The following is a 12819-nucleotide window of genomic DNA, read 5'->3' as shown; positions in this document are numbered from 1 at the left end:
AGTAGAAATTTGATAATGAAATTATTGCCTCCATATTAACATGATACAGGCATGTTTGACCAGTTGACCCATATACGATAATTGTGTTTGATAATGACCAAAATATATAATTCATCCTTTAAGGCAGTAATGGTAAACACGATGTAAAGCAGCTGCCCTTTTGACATAGTTACCTAGTGTCATGTAAACATGGCTACAAGGAAACTCGCAATGTATAGCCTTTTGGTTGTAACAGCGAAGAAACGATGACAAAACGTGATGCTGATACACGCTGATATACACCCGGCTAAAACGAACACTTACTCGTCTTGTAGAAAACCCCTGCAAGCATTATGTCAGCGACACCGACGCTTATGGCTCTAACAACTCAAGATGATATATAGAGAGATTGAGCCAGACACATAGAAGTGATCCCAAATGGGCCATGTGCGGCGGTCTAAGTCCTGGAATAAGGAAGACCGATTAAATGTCTTGAAACACTGCAGAAGGATTTGAGATTCATTCGCTTTGCTCCCGAGTCTAGCCCCGAGAAGCCGCAGGGAATCCAAGATTGCCAATTGGCGTGTGAAACTGCAAATCTTGTGAAACCAGCTAACTCCGTACTTCTGGCGACGTTAGGAGGCGGATTTCAAATAAGTTTAAGACATACGCTCCGTCTAACATTCTTCTGTAGAGCGCTAAAATAGCTTAGATATAAAAGCCAATGTCTAAAATGGAACGTTGTAGTCACGTCTATTTCAATGGCACTTACGACGATTCTGAGGGACTACCGGTCACTATGTATATAACGTTACATCTTTATATCAAATGATGACTATGTTTAGTATATCATTTCCTAAAAAAATATATGCAGTGCATGCGTTTCAGAATCAAAATCAATTTCTTATCCAGAGGTATCAAGATTACCCTTGGCTTCAGAGGAAGCGTCACTTTCCCATTCCCAAGTTTCAAAGTCAATGATCACTCATCAGTTGCAGACAAGTATAAGCGAAAAAAATAAGGCTTTCCTAATTTTACTGGGCCCATGTGATTACCATGATAATTGGTTTGTTTTACCTCGAGGAGATTCTATTCTTGTTTCGGCACGAAAACATTTAATGTTGTCGATACTTGTACCTCTCAAACATCCACAAATGTAATCATCCATGGAGCCATGAACGGCAGTTACCTTACCCGATTCTAAAGTCAACGACATTTCAAATTCGAATACAGCAGCATCAGTTTAAAACACTCAGGCAGCTCATTTTACAGACGTATGGAGAAGCAACGCGCAGTTTATAGCCATGACTTGTTAAACGAATGAGAACAATCCGTTTAAGAAAGCAACTATAAGACTGCAGGACATTCACTGTAATTAAAGATAGCTGATTTTTTGTAATGGAAGGATGGAAAGTAATGTTCATCCCGCCTTTGTGACACTTCAGCCGAAATAATAGGGTTTGTCAAGATGATATCATGTAGTGCAGCAGTATGATGTGCTGAGACTTTTAGTTTTAGTTTTACATGCCTTGTGACTGCAGTACTAAATCACTCATTGTTGGTACGGCCGTCGTCCTTGATGAGCCGTGGCGTCCTGATAACAGTGGAGGAAGCGCCGTGTCCCCTAATTGCAACAGATTGCGAGTTTAGGTTGCCTTAGAAACAAATGTTCTGAGACTACCTAATATCGACTTTTCCTCTGGTCTCATCACAGGAAACCTAAGGCAACATATAGATGTGAGGATTCCAATCGACCTTTTGAGTTGATTCGTGCGGTGTGATAAAAGTATGTAGGGTATTGCGGGCCTTTGTTGTCTTTGCAATCAGCCTAATAAATCCTGGGTAGGTCGGTTTACCAATATATCTATTTCTTCTATTTGGGCGGCTATACAAGGGAAACTAGCCATTTTAAGTCTTTCACAATCGGAATAAGTGGAAATCACTGAAGGGAAGCATATTGCACGCGTCGGTGAGACAGTAAATACAATGCCCGGATCAGTATGTATCTGCTAGAGTGTGTGAGAATACCAACCTATGAAGGCCATGTAGTATCATATGCTTCCCCGCCCGGTAATTAATGCATTTTTAGGTTCTACAACAAGAACGTAATGAGTTTTTGCAATTGGAGGAGAAACTTGAATCTCCCAGATTACTTAACAAATTGATTACTTCTATTCGCTGTATCTCATTCATTACCAACCTTTACGCCAGAAGATTCGATTCAATTCTCAGATTCACGTTGAAGATATAGCAAGGTGTTGGATGCATATGCAAGGAGACCTTTCCGACACATTACATCTATTGACTTCCAGTGAATCGATGATTTGTTACTTGAGGCATACTATGCGGGCTGATTACTAAATCCAAAATTATTGGGGCCCTGAATAGAATTTCCAATATGTTCTCGTACAATGGCTTGTAAGACCTTGCATGCAATGCTGGTTAATGGGCTGCCTTACACATGTACAAACGATCAAGGACAGGAGGTACATTAGAAATTAATCACTCAAGAAATATAGAGGTCGATTCGTTTTACATTTTGCAGATGGGAGAAACGGCGATAAAACTTTCTCGGATGAACTGACAGAGGCAATTTTGTATTCCGGTCGTCTTTGAGATCATGCAAGGTATTTCAGATTGGATCGATTTGCATCTTATTAGGTCCCTTTGAATTGAGAGAAACAGGTTTTATTCTGTTGGAATATCGCCATAGACGACCCGTAATTTGTCGGTATGTGGTGATGGTAAAGATACGGTGGGGCTCTATTTGGATCAATTCTTCTTAAAATTGCTAATGTAATTTGTGGTCGTACTGATCATTAGCATTACGGAAGATGACGAGGGAGATTAGCGCGTTGGTTGGTGATTAGAACGTTTCATTGGTTTATAGACGTGCCAAGAATGGTCTTATAAGAATGGGAATCAGTCAAGAAGAAATTGCACATTTTGCCGGGACTTTACTCATAAAGAGGTATGTAAATCTTCTAAGAAATACCTCTAACACGTAAGAGATAAAGCAAAAAGCGTCGGTACTTCTTGTCAATCCCCTTTCGTAAGGAATCATGATTACAAGAAAGCGGGCTGTAAAAACTGCCCGAAGTGCATGGTCAGAGTACATGTTGACGCATGGCAAAACATCTGGTATGTAATATACACTAGGTTCTTATTATATTCATGATGGCAATATCTGAGATAAATCTAAATGTAAAACAAATACCTCAGCGTGCCAACAGCCTACAGCTACCAGAAGCAGTCTGGCAGACATCAATGAACTTGGCAAATCCAGGATACATACCTTTCTATGGGTGGCTAGCTTCGTAATTGGTGCCTCCAGAAGCTACTTCTGAAGCCTCCTCATTAAGAGCAGCTCGCAGGTCCTCTAATGTACCTGCAGAATGTCAAGACATATCAAGGTGTAAGGCTCGGTCAAGTCTCCACGGACAGACGGGGCTATGGCAACGGCAGGACTAATAAACGTACTCACAACTCTCCAATACCGAGAAGGGAGTTCTGGGACCCGAAATGGGAGGATCAATATTACGTGATAAAGAGAAAGGGCAGGCCCACATTTGGGTGCGTGGAATCAGAGCGCCGTCTGGTTTGCAGACTTCGGAGCGAATTAAGCTGCTAGAAAGTTGAGGATGGAAAGTCGATGCGAGATGTAGTGTAGTAGATTGAGGGTCGATAGCACCAGCTGTGAAGAGTCTAGTTTTGGGAAGTTCTTGTGTCTTCGAAATATATAGTATGTAACGAGATATAATGATAACAAAATATTGCAAAGATAATACGTGCTTTGTAAAGGTATCAGACAATGTCATTTAGATCCTTTTTCTCTGTATTATACTGACAAGGAGCCTTGAGGCAGCAGGCAGACGTGGGTTACTGTATCGATCTAAGGGAAAAACGAGATCAGAAGAAGAGGCTTCTCCGTCTGCGCGTCGAACGTCAACATACTGATGTTTGATATAGTGATGTTGATTCATTAATTTATTTTGTTGCCTTGACATAACGACCTATGATAAGTATAAATATATGAATGTTATTTTTGCAGGAGCCTACGTTATCTCTCTGTATATATCATTATGATTGTAGACTGTAGATCAAATGTTTGAAGGAATTTTACTGCCGCTGTAACTACAAATCACGGTATAACATCGCCACATTATGATTGAGTCACAGTATCGTTGGCGTTTGAAATTTTAGTAGAAATTCAATGCAGCATCAGATTTTCCCAAGCAGCTGTATACGAAGTTGCGCTAGATATTCATGACTGGAAGAACGGTACTGCAGAACCTTATCCACGGTATCAGCGTTTAAATTACTAATTTACAGCGGGCACTTTACAAACACACACAAACGAGAAGACTCCGTGCGACTGGATGCACATAATTCGACACAGTAATTGTTATCTACGAACCAGTCCCTAGTCAAACCATACCAAATCTTACCATTTTTCCGTCCCAGTTGTAAAGTAATGCATGGCTAGTCGTCGCATTGGGTCCATGCCGAGGGGGTGATGAAATCCATCGAACAGACGCGCCTTTCTAATTACATGTACGTTTCCACTCTGCGTGTTCTCCAATGCTCAATTCTTAACTGGTGAAATAGGTCAGTAGGCATAACGGTCGGATGGTAATTTTGTAATTTTGCGTTCCCTCAGCATACAAATCGTTTTTATATGCAGCCTAAATTGCCGGAGCTCTATTCATAGCTTTTACTTTCGGGTTACTGAACACCACAGCCCCGCTTTTATACTTAGGTATATCATCTTTATGCTCTTTAACATATGACAAACACCGAGCAAGTCAGCACCCATAGGCTTTTCAATATGCATCAAATCGCATTGATGCACTGTTGTGCAGAGTATTTCCTCTTAGCGCCACTGAATGCTCTAGGTTTAGGGACCTGTGATTAGAGGTTTCCTACACAACGCTCAAGCAACACCTTCCTACAAAGATACTCTACATGAGTTATTGTTGTGGAGTCCCATAGCTACTGGCGTTGGCTACATCTATCATTCTGCTAACCAATGAGCTATCTGAAAGGACCGTTTATCTCATGCCACAGGTGTTGGGTTGATGACCTGATCCTGTTCGGAGAACGCTTGGTGCTTCCAAACTCGTCAGGCGGTCAGTGACATTTATACCTTCTTTCCACTAAGACGGCGCTCTCGCCGTGCTCTCTCTGTGAGCTAAAACTTGACATATTGATCAACGAATTGTACAGAAAAGAGGCGAATCTTTATACACTTATGCTTTCAGTGTTTAATTGTCTTCTCAGTCACACTTTCATAATTTACTTTTTGCGTGATATATCTAGTGTAAAAGTGAAGGTTACACATATCCTATTTAGGTCGCAGTGAGAGCGCAGCGCGATCGCCGTCTAGTGGAAAGAGGGCTTGGTGAGAGGACCATCTGGTAAAATTGTGTGCCCCAGGCTTTGAACTATAGGCTATATAATCTATATTTTCTACTTCAATACAAAAGATGATGAACTATCTTCATTTTCATCTTTCCCTTTCTGTCTTAAAGGAATGTGGCACCAAATACAACTTTGATGATACCCTAATCTGGCGGCGACCCCGCAGCGATTGCTCTGCGACCTAAGTTTCGACAGATCGCTCAATAAAATTCAAAGAAAGGACATCTTTTTACGCTTGGAGTGTTTAGTTAAGTCCTTTCATTTTTCATGATACTCTAATTATGAAATCAATGGTTGCACACCTCCAATTTAGGTCGCGGTCCTAGTGGACTATGAAGCCCGGAAGCCAGTACTAGTCTTGCTAGGATCGCAATAAGTAGGTTACCCGTCTCGGTGTGAGGCGTGTGTTATGGCATGTATGTCTTTGAGCCCTGGCGTGACTGATCCGCCATGACAGGGGGCGCACGCGTAGTCACGCCATGGGCTTCTATAAGGTTATCGGCCTGCTGGGGAATAGATAGTGTCACGAGACCTTACATCATGTAACCGTGCAGAATGCATCTCATGAGCTTTGGACCTATGAAATACGCATCCTCGGAATACGATCCAACTGGAGTAACAAGATAAGAAAAATAATTCATAGTAGAAGAAACAGACTCCACAGGTATTGAACTCTGTTCTATCTATTATAAAAGGGAGTTATGACTGACAATGACACGTAATAATATCAGGATAGTCATTAATACTAATTCAGCTTTGCGTCCTTTTTGGTGATTTCATGTGTTTTCTCTTCAAAGAAGCTTTGCAACTTAAATCATTGAATATTTTGTTTCACATTTAGGAACAAATATCATTTAAAACATATTTTTAGCGCGTCTTTTTTTGCCATTTGATATAAAATCTACGTTATGGGACAGTTATGAAGACGCCAACCTTAAAACAAAGACAAGAAACCACTTTTGGCCCCGCCCGGACAGTAAAGGCTTGGTTGCAACTTTTAAGGCTCTTGGTGATTTTAATATAGTGAATACCGAGCCAAAGCGTCTTTTCTACTCTGAAAAAATTGAACTACACCAGACTTAAGCAGTTCTAGGGAAGGTCTGACATACTCAGGTTTCCATTACGAATTATGCTGACACTTTATCCATGCGCCTTTCATTTCCTTATGTTATGTCAAAATCATTTCATGCCACCTTCATCTTAGCTCGTCATGTTGTTTCCGACCATAATCCCCCCAATGATCCGTCAATATGGTCAATTTCATTTAGTTCTTGGAGGCATAATCCTCCTATTGAAGCTAATGCATTTATGGCTGGTTTCCTCTTCAAGAAACGAACATTTCCTTTCTGGCTTTTACACACACGCAATGGGATTAACACAACAATTATGGCAGGTCGTTCCGCAGATATGCTGACGTGTAGTAATACCCTGTGGTTTACTAAGTCGTTAATCACAGGCGCTATCCATACACTGTTGGCACGAACACGTCGCCAGCGGCACAGATGGTCTGTCCGAATTATTTAGGCTCACATTCACCCACAGAATCCTACCTGCATCCGGTCTTTGAAAAGACAAATTTACGGCAGGGATGATCGACTAACAATGTGCCCTATGGGAGCCATATATAATCTTTTCTATTGTCTACACGTTGTTGGCAAATGTTTGCCTCCCAGAATTGCATAATCTTTGCATTACTCATAATTAAACTACAACAATGGAACTCAGGATTGAAAGAGACTGTAAACACACCGTGCCTAAGGATTATTAAGAAACATCCATTAAAGGTAGCAAATAATTGTTATTCCAAACGTGGGGGTAAAGTAAAACCTGGCGACTTCGACGTGTAAGCACAGAATGTAGTCCTACCGATAATGTTAGTGGCTTAGCTCATACATACGTACAGCTTGGGATCCATCTTCCCTCCCTGTCTTTGATGACCACGTAGGATCACACTATTTGATATGCTACAAGATCAAAGGCTCCATCCTAACATAACGACGGTCCAACAAAGAAGTGGGTAGCGGAGATTACTGCCACTAGATGGAGACAAGCACCCCTAGATCTCGGTCACGAGAGGGCGGCGCGCCAACGAATCGGTCGTGAGAGGAAAGAAACGCCGGGCACGGAGTCATAAAACTGGCACATTGAGTTGTGCACTCGTGAAAGTTAATCCTCGCCATCCATGTGCCCTCTGTCATTCTTATCTCGAATCTCGATAAGACGAAATAAAGCACCATACAGGTCTAATGTAGCTTGACGCCAATGGAAGGCGCTGTCATAACTGAGATTGTCAAAGATAATGACAGGACGGCACTGGAATTGAATAGAGGCAATGGCTTCTAGGGGAGATGTGAGCCATGACTTAGAACAAGAATTAAGGTATCATGCACGAAAACATAGTATTTGCTGCAGATGGTCTATAGTTGTACGTAACCCATGGGCAACAACTTAGATATTGTGCACGTGTTGCTGGCAAGGGCACGTGCGGGGAGTTAGAAATTACATATTCCCACTTATAATTACATGTATGGCAACAAAATTGTATGTGAAGAACTATTTTTATTCCCCACATATCTATAAAAATTTTGTTTTCTTCCAATAATATCATACATATCCACTCACGAGACGCAGAGGCGGATGTTAGCATAGATTCCAACTATACGACTTGAAAAGGCTGAACATGTTCACATCATAAAGATGAGGAGGAACAAATTTGAAAGAGACAACAGCACAGGATGTCCCAGTATACTGCTTTATTTTACTGTCAAAAGATTACTGTAGGCTTTAAAACGCGATGTATAAACCACAAGTTGTCACGTCACGCGACCGAAGAGCATACAGAGGTCATGGCAAGAAATAAGTCCGGAAGGTGTGGCCACAGTTATTATATCCTTGTCGAGTCGCATGAACAGAGATATGGCGTATGAAAGGAATGGCTAAAACGACTCATTCATGCATTGGTTCCAATTCGTTTGGAAGTTTATAACTTTATAGCCTCCTTGGACTAGACGGCAACCGCACTGCGACGTCACCGCGACCAAAATTTTAAGATTTCTGTAATCCGTCACTTTATAATTGGATTATCATGCAAAATTCAACCTAATAAGTATGAAATTCGTTGATCGCTCAGTCAAATCGCTCGGTCGTGTCCCTATGAGTAGAATGGTGGTTTAAAGGTATAGTAGTTTCGAAAACTGTGCGGCGAAAGTCAACTGGCATGGGATGTCGCGGAAAAGGTACACCATTTAGACTGACGCATTTTACATGATAAACTTACGGTAAGCCACAGTACAGAATATACTGATACCATCAACAAATACAGCATACAGGAACATTAAACGGACAGGCCATAAACTAGAGATTTTACAACATACATAGCAACTAATCAGGATTGCTTTAAAATACTTTTATTGTGCCCTTGTAGTCTATACCTGGAGAGGTGCAAAGTACGAAATGAAGGGTGGAAATATATGGTTTACCTTTGCATATTCAGCGGAGCTAGCTATGAGGGGAACATCTTTCTCTATATATAAAGCGAGCATCTATCTTCCCTTCCTCTCTCTCTCTCTATGTGTCATACTTGATTTTTTATCACATTTATTTAGCCTTGAAAAGTATTTGAGGACAGAAAACGTGATAGTTGGAAAAGTTGTGATAACTTTTTTAACGGTTATTTCAATAATTGTCTATACTAGTGAATTAATGTGATAGAGGGGTGCTATCACTTTTTTTCTCTAGTAGACACGCATTTAGACAAAGTTTATCTCTTACTAGTAAAATAATGGGATAGAGGGGTGCTATCACATTATTTCACTAATAGAAACCCTCTATATATCTCTTATTAGTAAAATAATGGGATAGAGGGTAGCCTCCTCTACCGGCCTCTCTGGGGGCATTGGCGTAAGCTGTTGAGGGGGGGGGGCATGATTTTTAACTGGGAATACGCCGGGAAATGAAAAATGCCGGGAAATAAGGGATATATAAATGGTCTCTATTAGTGAAATAATGTGATAGCACCCTTCTATCACATTATTTTACTAAACAAATAAGAGATATATAGATGGTCCCTATTAGTGAAATAATGTGATAGCACCCCTCTATCACATTATTTTACTAATAAGAGATATATAGATGGTACCTACTAGTAAGAATGGTAAGAGATTAAATTGTATCTACTGATTAAATAATGTGATATGATTGTGTCGATCATTATCACATGTGAAAGTAGTTAACACGTTTTTCGACAGAAACACTTTTTGGAACTAAAATAATGTGATAAATATACCAGGCGTATGTGTCTCTCTGTCTCTCTGTCTGTCCGTCTGTCTGTCTGTCTCCCTATCTCTCTCTCTCTCTCTCTCTCTCTCTCTCTCTCTCTCTCTCTCTCTCTCTCTCTAAATATGTATTTATATATATATATATATATAAACATTGTTCAACATTACTGTTTGCCTATTTTAGGCATACCATATAGTTTACGTACTTGCTCAGTAATGATGAGGTATACTCGGCGCTCAGGCGCCAGAAGTCTGGTAATCACATGGATAATTGTTTTGTTCCCATGTTGCTTTATTTTAATTTCTCACGCGAAGACACTTTTGCAGCATGTGTAGTATTCCGATAACGCCGCACACCTCGTGAAAAGTCTTAATTCATCAGGAGAATGATACGAACACCATTTTTGAGACAAAGAATATGTAAGTTTTGGCCATGAACCAATCCGTTAGGTGCAAAACTAATTAAGTGTAGCTGAACATTTGTCCCGCTTTTCAAATTTGTTTTCTTTTTCTATGAAAATCGCTTGACTTTTTAGGTCGCAGAGTGAGCGCGGCGAGAGCGTCGTCCTATCGGAAAGGTGGTATGATCCACGCTGTAGCCCTGCCACCACCATTGTTATGTGGATGACTCAGTTGTATTGACCACGCCCTGGAGATGATCTTAATATCAACGGGCGGATGTTCATGTCAAACTATATTTCAAGCAACCTCTTATTCCATTGACAGGGACTCGTGGCGTTTATGCACAATATCTACCTTGTTAAAGACCCAATGTTTTTTCTAGCCAGCTACTTCCAAAAACCGTGTTCGAAATAGATCCCTGAATAGCAGGCACCGATGACGGCTTTACAAAATTGCCCCGAAGATGCCTTCACTATCGCTAGTATCAAATTGTCGTAAACCACAAAGGTATGTGTACAGAAAGTGGCCATAAGGCATTATCGTGGAGTATAGCATGCCTCTCACACTTATTTTATAGAACACAGATCGATTTCCGAGAAAGAATTGAAAAGCAAAGCACAACACACTTTGTACAGGTCTTGACCAATGTGTGGTCAAATATAAAAGAAGAAACACTGTTTGAAACATGTACGGAAAGGTGAGAGGCAAAATGAGACAACAGGCATGCACGATAGATCTAATTCAAATATTGATTAAGTCGAAATGAGTAATTTGGTCTGTTCTAGTTCCGAGGACAATGCAAACAACACGTGCGGAGGGTTCTCACGGGAGCGCCTGATGAATTCCTTTCTCAAAAACTCATAATGGCAGCACGCACGGAACAGGTCCCCAGGCGGGACGGTGAATCACACCTGGGCACCACGATACATTTCTTCACAGCACTAATGGAAATTTATCACCTAGGATATGCCGAGGCAAGCTTTGAGGTTTCCCCAATCTTGTGATTTCAACAAAGAAACACGGATTTTATGTATGATAACCCAAGACGTACAATCAGTGGTATTTAAGATGGTAATGGCTAAAGTTTATTGTTGAATGAACCTGTAAGAGATGGACGCCAAAATCGGGACACATCATTTTCTAAGTCACAATGGTGATTAATCGATTAGATTCTACTTTTGTGTAATATATATATATATATATATATAATAACTGCCTATAGATATGCCATCTACCAATGTCATGATGCTAACAACTATATAAAAGGTGCAGCTATTATCTTACTAGCAGTGACGAAGATGGTCTATTCTTAGTAAGCACATTCTGTTTAATATTCAGCACATAAAAAAGCTTTCATAAAGATGTTAAGCAAGGGTTTTTGCTGACCTTGACAAAAGACCCTGTCGGGAAATCAATCGATTTCAATGCATTTTGAACAGCCTGGCTAAATATTCATGACGACAATACAGATTGCACATGGCAGTAAAATGTCGTATGTGTCACTTGCAAGATCAAATAGACGTAGATTTGGCGCCATTCTCTACTCTCGACTGACTCCTTCCAGGCTCCCATTTCTTTGCACGGCATATTGACGCTGACAAAACTACTTTAAAGTTACTGGAGGAAACCAGCAACTAAAAGTCACTTTAGCAAAGAAAAGACGAAGAAATGCAATATTTTGTCCAATTGATTGCAAATACCACCCTTAAGTGCATAATTTGCAGACCAGGGCTAGAATGCATATCATCATATAGCAAGACGGCGTCGACCAATCAGAAGTCCCCATTTCTCATCATTTATGACGTAACATCGTAGAAGCCTCATAAAATCGCCTCGTTCGCGTCGCTCACGCGTTGATTTCATTCGGTGGTTATAACAAGTTACTAGGCATAACACAACACAATATAGGCCGGGGTGGGTCATAAACCCTTAGTTAGGTATCTTCGTCATAGGCACACGTGTACAGATCACAAAATCGTCCAAATTGTACCGTAAGCGGTCGTAGGTAAAGAAAAAGTGTTACCATCTACAATATTCCAATATTCAAAGTTCGTGTGTAGAACGATCTAGTACATGTAATGTTCCTGTATAGCTGTCATGTAGTGTTGGGGGCAGCTTTATATGGGAAGAAAAGAGGAATTATAGTCTTTACAATGACGGGACCTTGTAGGTTCAAATCTGCTCTTCGTTGTTCCAAAAAGAGCTAGGTGATGTCCCCGGTACATTATATTTGTCCCTATTTTTTTTAGTAAGACAAAAGTCATGTGATAACAAAATAATCACGAAACAACAAACCTAATCGAGAAATATACTTCAGAATTTTCTTGACAGCCATTCCATTGCCGTCATTCGTCAAAGGCTCTAGCTAACAGTTGGATAGAATGGGAAATAGCACGGCAAGACGCCGGTGGCAAGTCTCTTTCAACTTCTTGTAAGATACTCTTCGTAAGTTATACTATAACATTAGGATTAGAATTCACGGCAGGTATACTATCTGACGGGACACACTCCCATGGGCTTACATCCAAAGGGCAGGCTGTCGCCCTCGATAATGAATCACGACGGCATCTCTTCCAACAGGCCTCTACTTGTCCCAACCGCCACCTTGCAGTAGAAACATCCTGTAAAGCAAGTTAATTGCGCACCGGGGGCTGCCCAAACTGAACAGCAAGGAAATCGCAGGGGCACAATCTACAGGATGTAGCCACCAGATTCGGGGTCCAGGCAGTCGTGTCAGCTG

The 12819-nt window shown here is 40.8% G+C and overlaps 1 protein-coding gene across 2 annotated transcripts in view; it reads right to left on the bottom strand.

Moving 5' to 3' along the window:
• Positions 1 to 12819, bottom strand: part of LOC118421265 (netrin-G2-like) — a 67520-nt gene that overhangs the window by 50223 nt on the left and 4478 nt on the right. For both annotated transcript variants that reach the window (XM_035828481.1, XM_035828482.1), the window contains exon 2: positions 3275 to 3367. The gene's annotated coding sequence lies outside the window, so the exon portion shown is untranslated. The remainder of the gene's footprint in view (positions 1 to 3274; positions 3368 to 12819) is intronic.

Source organism: Branchiostoma floridae, chromosome 8 (genome assembly GCF_000003815.2).
Source record: "Branchiostoma floridae strain S238N-H82 chromosome 8, Bfl_VNyyK, whole genome shotgun sequence".
Taxonomy (NCBI): domain Eukaryota; kingdom Metazoa; phylum Chordata; class Leptocardii; order Amphioxiformes; family Branchiostomatidae; genus Branchiostoma; species Branchiostoma floridae.
Note: the sequence above shows the minus strand (reverse complement) of the source record. Positions and strands in the feature narration are given on the sequence as shown.